Here is an 11,490-nt window from a genome sequence, read left to right as displayed (position 1 = left end):
GGAGAGGCCACAACAGTGAGAGGCCTGCGTACCGCAAAAAAAAAAAAAAAAAAAAAAAAAAAAAAAGCTCCCATGGCAATAAAGAAGGGTGCATCTAAGGTGCATTACTATTTATTTTAAAACAAACAAACAAAAAAAAACCCTGCATTCTGAATGCAGTAAGGATTGACCAGGAATATTTTTGCAAATTTAGTTATTGTTTTCATTTTAAATTTCTGCATCAGGAAAACACAAAAGCAACAGCAGGGCTTCCCTGGTGGCACAGTGGTTGAGAGTCCGCCGGCTGATGCAGGGGACACGGGCTCGTGACCCGGTCCGGGAGGATCCCACATGCCACGGAGCGGCTGGGCCCGTGAGCCATGGCCGCTGAGCCTCCGCATCCGGAGCCTGTGCTCTGCAACGGGAGAGGCCACAACAGTGAGAGGCCCGTCTACCGCAAAAAAAAAAAAAAAAAAAAAGCAACAACAAAGAAAACGTGGGCCTTGAAAGTGCTTTTTTGCGGCCTTAGAAATACCACAGTCATTGTAGAAACTCCCAGTGCTTACCAAATGAAGTCCTATTTCTGTATGAGGAGAGGACAGCCCAGCTCCCTGAATCGCCACTTATTTTCACTGTATGTTAAATAGGACAGAGAAAAAATTAAAATTGTTCAGTCTAACTTTAATTTTTTCCCAACATTAGAAATAAAAGTCTGCTAAAATAGCAAACCTTTGACTGCTGAGATTTAGAAAACTTCCTTAGGGAGAAAAAGGACAATCACAGAGAATTTTCCTTTTGTTAATGAGACTCTAGGCCTTTCACATTGAAACTAGAAGATACTTTAATCAGGACTCCAAAAGTTGTGAGCTCAAGTTACCCTGTTGCAAATCTGTTTTTGGCAAGACTCTGATGAAAGACTGAAGTTTCATTGCTGTAAATAAGAGTCTAATTATCGAAAAAATGTTGCCCAATGTCATTCTTAGTCTAAGCACAATCTGAGTGCAAACATTGCTACATTTTAGAGATGCAACACAGATTGCTCTCAAAACTAAAATATATATTCTTTACAAATTTAATATCTCAAATAATTCATGTTAAAAATGATTGTGATGATGTAATAAAAATAATTTATGATCAATATACTTTTTGAGAAATACACAGCCACTGAAAATGAACAAAGGGAAATTAAAATTAAAAAAAAAAAAAACACTGGTCAAGTTGAAAGCTATGATGACGACAGTCATTTACCCAATGCTGCATAATTTACAAGCTCCTTCAAATATTACATTATTTCCTTTTTGTCTCATAAGAATCCAATGAGGAAAATTAGAGCTCTCTTAATATTATGTTATTATTAACTCCATCTTACAAATAAGAAACCCCAGTGTCAAGAGGGTTTAAATAACCTGTCCAAGGTAATACAACAGTGTTTGATGGCAGGACTTGAGCTCCAAATGTGCCTACTCTACATTATCCAATAGCTGAATTCCATTGGGCCATTCAGCCCAGTGGAATTGGGCGGAATTCCATTGGTCCGTAGCACTAACAATTTCTTTTTTTTGCGGTACACGGGCCTCTCACTGTTGCGGCCTCTCCCATGGCGGAGCACAGGCTCAGAACGCGCAGGCTCAGCGGCCATGGCTCTCGGGCCCAGCCGCTCCGCGGCATGTGGGATCTTCCTGGACCAGGGCACGAACCCGTGTCCCCTGCAACGGCAGGCGGACTCTCAACCACTGCGCCACCAGGGAAGCCCAGCACTAACAATTTTTATACACAGCTACAAAGTTTTGACTGCTTCTGCTTTACTTGCACAAAAGATACACACTAAAGTCAGAAAGTTTATCAAGAAATTACTCAAATTTTTTCAATTACAATATTGTAATTTTCAATTACAATATTCTTTCATATTATTGCCCATAAGCCATCCCAATATATTTTTGTGGAATAAGGTGTAAGCTATGAATTAAGCATCAAATAGTGTAGTATAAAATACAGTAGGAAATTGCTGTTGGACTTAAAATATTTTAATATTAGCAATTATAAAGCACTTTATTAATTTTTAATTGCTCTCTATTTATAACATGGAAAAGAATATTACTAGTAAATGGAAAATGAAGAAAAGATTTGTTAAGTAATAATCTGATTGGCATTCCCAATACAAATGGATTTTTGTACAGGAGTGCCTATAACTCCCATCCCACAGACCCTGAAAAGCCGTGAATTCAGTATCATTCATGCAAGGCTAGAAGGCTAGAGTTTATGACCCTCTCTGTTATCACCTTCGCTCAGTGTTTCCTGTAGAATAGAACTGATTGTGTTTGTCTCTTATGTGAACTTTCACATTGTAGAATTCTCACGGTGATGTATTCTCCCCCACCCACACATGACCTTATTTTAATGCTGTTATAGATAATAGACTTTTAACTGATATCAACAGTCTGTCCTTCACAGTGTCAACAGGAAAGTTTTGAAGTTATGCAGTTGCTCACTTTTCCCTTGTTGCATAAATGGGTAATAAATGGAACATCCTTAGCATGGAGACATACAGGCTGTACTTGAAATATTCAGTTCCTTGTCAAAGACCTTTGTACTAAAAGCAATTGTCAGTCCAGAGTATCAGCGAAGAACTAGAGACTGCTACTTTTCTAGGCTATTTCACAAGTATAGGTGTGATATCAATACTTTATCAAAATCTTTATCTTGAATCTGCTAGCTTTTGTCTACACCTTTGGGTTCTCCTTTGAAGATCTTAGAGGCAACTAAAACATCCTTTATTTTCCTCTTAAATACACACCGATATTTCTTCTTAAGTGTGCATTTGCCTACTTAAAAAAATACATCTGTGATTACAACTGAAGAGTGGTTTTTGCTTACCTTCTCTTTATCTATATTTTATTTTTCTCTATGCTGGTCTTCATTTTTCAGAAAAAGCTGTATTTTATTGTCATAAAACTCCTTGAAAATACTCAGATTAAAAAAATGGTTCTATATACCATCAGTTTATCAGAATAGGCAAATATAATCGTAGAGTTGCCTGCCCTTAAAACAAATGCCAAAATATATTTAAATAAATTTTTAGAAGAAAATATTTTAGAGAAAAAAAACATTAATATAATGTCATTGTTGTGTTGCAACTATAATGATGAGTTTTCAAGAATGAGTAAACTTTCTGTACTTGATAATAATTTTAGACTGGGTATTTCATCAACTGTTTTTGCAATATTCTTGTGTTTTACATTAGCTCAGAGTAAATGCAAATGAGTAGAAGGATTAAATTTAATAATTCTGTCTTCTAAAGAGGGAAGAGATATGGGAACATATGTATATGTATAACTGATTCACTCTGTTATAAAGCAGAAACTAACACACCATTGTAAAGCAATTATACCCCAATAAAGATGTTAAAAAATAATAAATAAATAAATAAAATTAAAAAGAAATAAACAATTCCATTAACTCCAAAAAAAAAAAAATAATAATTCTGTCTTCCATTATAATAGTACCATCAGTTATTCTTATAAATAATCAATTGATTTAAAAACTCAAAACTTATTTTTATAGACATCTAGATTGTCACTATTGCCATTTATTGAGGGAAGGCTAGCTATGGAGTTCATCTTAGTATACTTTATACTTATACCTTATATTAGCTTGTATATAATACACATTTAATAAACATGCTGAATAAATCATTTTTAAAATTTATATCATTTCTGAATTTTAGTTTATTACCTACCAAGTTTACTGTATCTACATGGGCAAAGCTGTGTGCAAGCTATTACTTGACTGAAATGTTTGTTTTCAACAAGCATGAAGTAGTTTTTGACAGGCACCCTAGAAACAATATTCCAGCACATATATTATCAAAATACCAACCTCCCAGAAAGAATACCTACTACTTAACTTGTTACTCAAATGATACAATCATACACATTTGCTGACCTACCACTTAACCTGTTACTCAAATGATACAATCATACACAGTTGCTGACCTACCACTTAACTTGTTACTCAAATGATACAATCATACACAGTTGCTGACCTACCACTTAACTTGTTACTCAGATGATACAATCATACACATTTGCTGACCTACCACTTAACTTGTTACTCAGATGATACAATCATACACATTTGCTGACCTACCACTTAACTTGTTACTCAGATGATACAATCATACACATTTGCTGACCTACCACTTAACTTGTTACTCAGATGATACAATCATACACATTTGCTGACCTACCACTTAACTTGTTACTCAAATGATACAATCATACACATTTGCTGACCAATGGAGGTGATTATAAAAAAAAAAAATCTATGCATCTGTTTTATTTGCTTCAGCAGTATTGAAATTCATAAAGAAGTTCCAGCTCTATGTCCATAAATTGATTAGACTTAAAACCTCAGTGTTTCAAATATGCTCCAATCAATAGGACAGATCACTGAAGAGGTCACCACAACCCCATTAGACATAGGACAATGAGGGGCATTTTAATCAGTGACACAATGGGTCTTATTTCAGATGACTGTGAATTTTGATTAAAGTCCATTGGACCCATTGATTATTAGGTGACATCTGCCACATGCAAGTTACTGGCTACAGGATTGGCAGTGGATGTTAAATAGTCTTGTACTCCGTAACTTAATGTATATTTTAATGAAGTGAACAGTGAGATTTCTGACAGGCATCAGCAACTTTGAAATAGAGTCTTCCAAATTTCTCATAGAGTCTGAAAGTAATGAGATTTGTTCCATAAAGTGATGAAATTTATGCCATAAATTATCTCTAAGAGAAGAGTGCTTCTTAAAGCAGAATCATGTCCTTGGTGGAGATCAGATTTTAAACAGTTGTTTAATAAGAAGTTTTTGAAAAAGCAGTCTGCGCTATGTTCTCTCTGAAAATTTTTGCCCGTTATCAAAGAAATGGAGTGCCACATGGATCCAAGGCCCACTATCACTTGGACAGAAGGAAAGCCATTGATATAGTTACTACGCTAAAACTTGGCACTTAGAATATATCCTATCAATAAAAATGCAGACACAGAGCATGAACTTGAGGACATGGGGAGGGGGAAGGGTAAGCTGGGACGAAGTGAGAGAGTGGCATGGACATATATACACTACCAAATGTAAAATAGATAGCTAGTGGGAAGCGGCCACATAGCACAGGGAGATCAGCACAGTGCTATGTGACCACCTAGAGGGGTGGGATACGGAGGGTGGGAAGGAGACGCAAGAGGGAGGAGATATGGGGATATATACGTATACGTATACGTATAGCTGATTCACTTTGTAATACAGCAGAAGCTAACACACCATTGTAAAGCAATTATACTCCAATAAAGATGTTAAAAAAAAAAGAATATATCCTATCCATTTATGTATCCATCCATTCAATCTTCAACAATATTCACAGAGGACTTTCTAGGAATCAAATTTTGTTTCTCAGAGTATTCGGCATGTGTTTTGTTGGACTTTGTACTTAAACTCATCCTTTAGGAAAAAGGACATGTCTAAAATCAGGGCAGGACAGGAATAGAAATGCAGACATGGAGAACGGACGTGTGGGCACAGGGTGGGAAGAGGAAGGAGGGTGGGATGAACTCACAGGTTAGGTTTGACATCAATACACTACCATGTGTAAAATAGATAGCTAGTGGGAACCTGCTGGATAGCACAGGGAGCTCAGCTCGGTGCTCTGCGATGACCTAGATGGGTGGATGGGGTGGGGGAGGGATGTCCAGGAGGGAGAGGATATAGGTTTACATTTAGCTGATTCACTTCAATGTATAGCAGAAACTAACACAACACTGTAAAGCAACTATACTCCAATAAAAAAACAATCAAGCCTTCTTTCTGAAAAATATTTTATAATATACTAAAATCATTTTGTTTAATAAGTAACCATTAGGGCTTCCCTGGTGGCGCAGTGGTTGAGAGTCCGCCTGCCAATGCAGGGGACACGGGTTCGTGCCCCTGGTCCGGGAAGATCCCACATGCCGCGGAGCAGCTGGGCCCGTGAGCCATGGCCGCTGAGCCTGCACGTCCGGAGCCTGTGCTCCGCAACGGGAAAGGCCACAGCAGTGAGAGACCCGCAAACCACAAAAAAAAAAAAAAAAAAAAAATAGTAACCATTAAACTTGACACACACTATAAAATGAGACTAGCTTTATGTTAGACCCTTTAACAATACCTCTACATGTATTCTCATCTTAGTTATCATGGTATTTTCTAGTGCAACAAATTCTGTAATCATCAACTGCTAGTCTAGTCAGTGGAGTGCTTGAAAATTGACTTAACTGGTGATCCACATGATGGATATTCAAGGAATTTCAAATTACCTATAGAAAGTAAGTTTATTATTCATTGCCATAATGCCAAAACCCAAATATTTATTTCATGACTCATAATCAGAAACCTTTCCCCCTCAAAGTGCCCTTTACAACATTTAAGTATAATGCAAACATCTTATTGAATCACAATCCTGTCCATGTATGATAAACACAGGTGAAACTGCCCAGAGGTATGGTTTAACAAATAAGAAAATATAGAATATGCATAATTAATTACGTATAAGTTAACAAAGATTTCTTGAGTATCTATTATGTACTAAGATATCTTCTTGGTGCCAAGAATACAGCCAAGAACAGTATACTGTAAGGATCTTATAAACTATGGGGCAGGCAAATAAAAATAAACAAATATAAGCAAATCAATAAGGTACTTTCATAAACTGACAAGAACACTGAATGGGCAATGTGTTGGAGAAAGATGACAGAGGAATAGTCGTGTAAGAGCTCCCCGGAGAGAGGGCATTTGAGTTGACACCTAAATGATGAGACTTCAAGAAAAGAAAATAGGTTTGTTGCCTTTCTTTTTTTTTCTGAGTGATTTATAATGGTCATTTTAACCATTCACAATTACTCTTTATCTAGAGGCTTCTAATAAGAATTTTTCTTCAGTGTGTTTCTGACATGATTAATTCTATTAGTTCACAAATCTCCCCACTAAACCAAGTCCTATAAAACTTTATTGCAACCACCTCTGCAATCATATACTACTTTGAATAAGAGAAATAACCTGAATATTCTTTTAAATACAGTTGTGTGCTTCCAATTTTATATTTTTTGAATTATTTTTCAGAAAGCCATCACTAGCTAAGTATGCAAGTGAATTATAATAATAATGTTATATTTCTTACATATTTTATGTGCTTCCCAGTAACTCTGTGAGGCCGGTAATATTGTTATTCTTTTGTTTTATAAATTAAGAAACTAATGCACAGAAAGGCTATGTAATTTTCCCAAGATTCACAACTAAAGCATCTGAGACTCGAACTCAAGTCCTAAGGCTATAGAGGACTTGCTTTTAACCATGATACCACAGCCACTGAAACGAAGCCAACAAAATGAAAAATTTTTTTCAGTTTTTCCTAATTTAGAATTCCTTAACTAGTAAGAGTGTTGTTATCTTAAACCTTACCAAATTAAAATAGTAAGCTGAACGCTTCCATGTCCCTTGTCACTTTGAGGTTTGAATTTGTATAACAAACCTTACAGACTGTGGCCATTTTCTCCCAGGCACCCTACACGCAAAATGCCAGTAACAGCCGTCACATAAATAACAATGCCACGAGGTATTACTGTGTGGACCAAACATCCAGCCTCTCCTCAGGTATGGATAAGTAAGTCTCATTGTATTCAGAGTACAAGGGTGTATTTTCTATAAACATCTGGAAACTTCCTTGCAACCAGTCTCCAATAACATGTTCTAATAATCCTATGTTAACGCTTGATGACCCCATTAGATTCCAAATTCTCACAAAGAACATATTTGATCGTTTTTCTGGAGTTATTCAGTCACTCTGCTAATCTAAGTTACTAGTTCTCAGGCTACTTTTTTGCATTTTTAAACTGCAGAGCATTCTACTGTTTCCTGGATTCTGGGATTCTGGAATTCCAATTCTCCTAGAATTCTCAAAAGTCACAGTCAGTGGCATTGGGATTTCAGCTTCAAGGTCTTCAGAAGTGAACCACAGTTTAAAGGATGTGTATTGCCAAGTTTCCATTCTAATACCAAGGAGGAAGATTTGAATTCTAGTCACCTAAACCAATATTTTAGAAAGAGCCCCGTTTTATTCTATTAATTTTAAAATAAATATATATCTAGCAGGAAACCCCTTGAACTTTAGGAACAGCTGGGACAGCATTTGGATTTGCCATGCAAATATATTCAGTGACAGTGAGAACTACAGATAAAAGATGTGGTTTCTGCTTAAACAGAGTCCCACGTTAGATATTCAAAAAACACTAAGGTAAAGGCGTACAGATTCATAACAGACATTTAATATTCAGATCACCTTATACAAATGTTAACAAATAATTATTTGTTAACGTTTGTATTAACATTAATAAATTTTTAACAAATTTGTTAACAAATAATTTGTTAATTGTCAACAAATAATTAAAAAGTAATTTTAATTATTTGTTAATGTTTGTATATATATTGAATGTTACTTTATTTTTCAAAGCTTTCACTGAAGTAAAATGCTCTGTGAGATTTCTTAGAAAAAGATTTTCCATGTATAAAATTTTAGGATGGTGTCATTTAATCATCTTCCTGACCAGATCTCTAGCTGACAAAAGTCATGTACTGGTCATACTTTCACATGTTCTTCTAAAAAAAAAAAGCTAGTAAGAATAATTTTTTCTCAAGTACTTGTTCCAGTGTTCTCTGTTGCTCTAAAGATAGCTTTATTGTTTAATCTTTGGTTTTACAGGCCATATTTTCAGATTTAATCTATAGTTATCACATTGAAGAGCCTGATAGAAGGAAATCTGTAACCAGCTCAGTACTTAAGATGTAAAGATTTATTCAAAGCATCAAACCTTTCAGAGTTTTATGCTGTAAGGTGGGAAGGGTTTTTGTGGTAATGTAAATAAGTGTGAAGGATTTTTACAGTAATGTTAATGTCAAAGTAGCGCGCTGCTCACCCCTAGGAACTTCTGGCTGTATAAGCAACACCTTTTTAGAAGCACGGTGGGAAGCAGGGGTGGCAGAGGAAGTCAAGCGAGGCAAGAAAACAATGATGTGCAAAGTGGCCAGTTTATGAAAGGAAAGAGACTTCGTGAGGCTGGAGAGGACGGAGTGGGCTTTAGTGTGAGGTCAGTAGATTAAATCTGATAGAGTGTTTGGAGGGGTGGAGGCAGGCACACAGAGGCTTGAGATGAGAAGAAACAGGCTGTAACAGAGGCATTCTTTCTAAAAACAACTGAATGATAGCAAAAGAGGAATTAACATGTTTCTGACAAGAGATTCTGGGCCAGGAAGAGAGAGACTGGTATATGAATAAAGCCAGGTTCAGGGAAGGACTGATTACAAGTTGCCAATGGCTAGGGTGATAGTCTAATTTTTCTAATGTATGTTTCTCGTTACTCAAAATCCCTTTTAAAAATCTGGCATCCTTTCATCACTAAGCCTTATAGTCTTGGTTCTTCCTCAGAGTATTTCTCAGGACTCCAGTGTATACACATCCAGCCTCCACTGATTTCAGGCAGAGGCCTCGGAGTCTTTACTGGACCATTATCTGTTATTGCTTCTCCCAGATAACTACCATGAGTGGAGCTACCAGGTTACAAGACTTGAAGGTGCCCAAGTCCCCAAGAACACGAGCCTTGTGGGAACCTAACTTCATTCAGCCTATTACAATTTTCTACGAACACACATTTGCAAAAAGTTTAAAAGCTCTACAGCTCCATAATAATCTATGCACTAACTAACCTAGTTAGTGAAATTCTCTTTAACAGGAAGTATCTATCCTCTATAAATCAATCATTCAGCTGCTAATGGTTATTCCTATGGATCTGGTCTGCCTGAAGAAGTGTACAACACATTGGACAATAAACTACTCATACTCAGATGGCAGTGCACAGAATAGCCATGCTTGCTATCACGGGGCAGTACCATATAGCAGTTAGGATGCCTAGATTCAAATCCTGCCCTTACTCCTACTGCCTACAGGACCTGGGAAAGCCATTGAACCTCTCTCAGACTATTTCCTTGTCTGTGAGATGGAGATAATAACAAATCTTCTTTCATAGGGTTATTATGAAAAATAAGTAAGTTGATATAAGGAAATTGCTCTAGCATGATACCCAGTAGTTAATAATGTTCAAAAACATCGTTTGAGTCAGAATGGTGCTCTTCTTCAGTCTGTGCTGGGAATCTAATAATCCAACAAATCTTTCTCAAGGACCACAGTCACTCTGAGGTAGCCATTTTGCACGGGAAAATCTAGGGGCTCTTTGGGCTTTTTAGTGCCAAAATCAGTCCACTAGAGTTGCATAGATCAGCCCCTCCTTCAGCTAGAAGGGAAACAGCAAGAACAATCACAGCTGTGGAAGAGCAAGGTGCAGAACCAATATTAGCCACTCCCTTTTTCTCTCATGTTAGCAATAAATGCAGGCCAAGTCCTTGCTTCACTTCAGAAGGCTGTGCAAAAATACTCTGCGACTCATCAGGAACAGGGAGACACCTCTGACAATTCTGCTTGGGAATTTAAGATATCACAATGGGACTTGCAAAATAAGAGGCAGTATAGCAGCTAGAATATCCATCTCTCACGCTATTTCCTCACTTAAAATTTCCTTTGTCAAATAATGCGTTGTGGTAACAAATCCTTTTCCTTAATTTACTGAGGTTTTCAGTGGAGGGAGCTTCAGGAAACTTACCACCCTTGGGATGATCCAGTAGATTTTTCTGGAATACTTAACACAACTCAACCACATGGTAAAGAGCTTAACTGTACCCTTCAATAAACTTACTGACCATGCTAAGAAATAGCAATATTTCTTCCATAGATTCTATGGCTAATTCTCCTGTTTCTACTAAATTTGAAAGTAAAATAGTTCATTGAAAGCTAGACCATCATTCTTCAAGCAGAAAGCAAAGAGAAAATTAATTTAAAAATAATTAGTTTGAAAGGCTTCCACTCTCACAGACCACCTGAGTCAAGAAACATTGATATTACCCAAACTGTCAAGTTCATGAAGAAACAAGAGCTGGCAGGCATTATGGACAGTAGTCACTGAGATGAAGGCTGTGGACTTTAATTAACACAATTTTGAAGTGAGACACTGTGGCACTGTGGCACAGAATTGGAGACAGAATTTTCCAGGAACAGATGGCTTGCTTTGAGAAGTACAGACCTGTATAACTTCTGAGACCTCTAAGTTCTCATTCCAGAATTCTCAATTTCTGTTTTATGAGAAGGGAAACCTAGAAAGTATAAAGGATGAGATAGTCACAGAGTGGCCACCGCTTTAGATTATTTGTGGTATAGAAAGTTTCTAGAAAGGAAACACAAAACCCCAAACTCATTCTTGGTTGGTAAGTACTGTGAAGACAAAACTTTTCTGCTTTTTAATTTTTTTCTCTAAATTAATCACTGTTCAATTCCATTTTTAGAGTCTCTTAAACAGTGACTTTTTTTTTTTTTTTTTTTTT

At 36.6% G+C, this 11,490-nt stretch overlaps 1 protein-coding gene across 1 annotated transcript in view; it reads left to right on the top strand.

Moving 5' to 3' along the window:
- The window catches only part of VWC2L (von Willebrand factor C domain containing 2 like), a 154,486-nt gene that overhangs the window by 14,743 nt on the left and 128,253 nt on the right, over nucleotides 1–11,490 (top strand). The gene's annotated exons all lie outside the window — the stretch shown is intronic.

Source organism: Lipotes vexillifer, unplaced genomic scaffold (genome assembly GCF_000442215.2).
Source record: "Lipotes vexillifer unplaced genomic scaffold, Lipotes_vexillifer_v1.1 scaffold1179, whole genome shotgun sequence".
In the NCBI taxonomy this organism is placed as follows: domain Eukaryota; kingdom Metazoa; phylum Chordata; class Mammalia; order Artiodactyla; family Lipotidae; genus Lipotes; species Lipotes vexillifer.
Note: the sequence above shows the minus strand (reverse complement) of the source record. Positions and strands in the feature narration are given on the sequence as shown.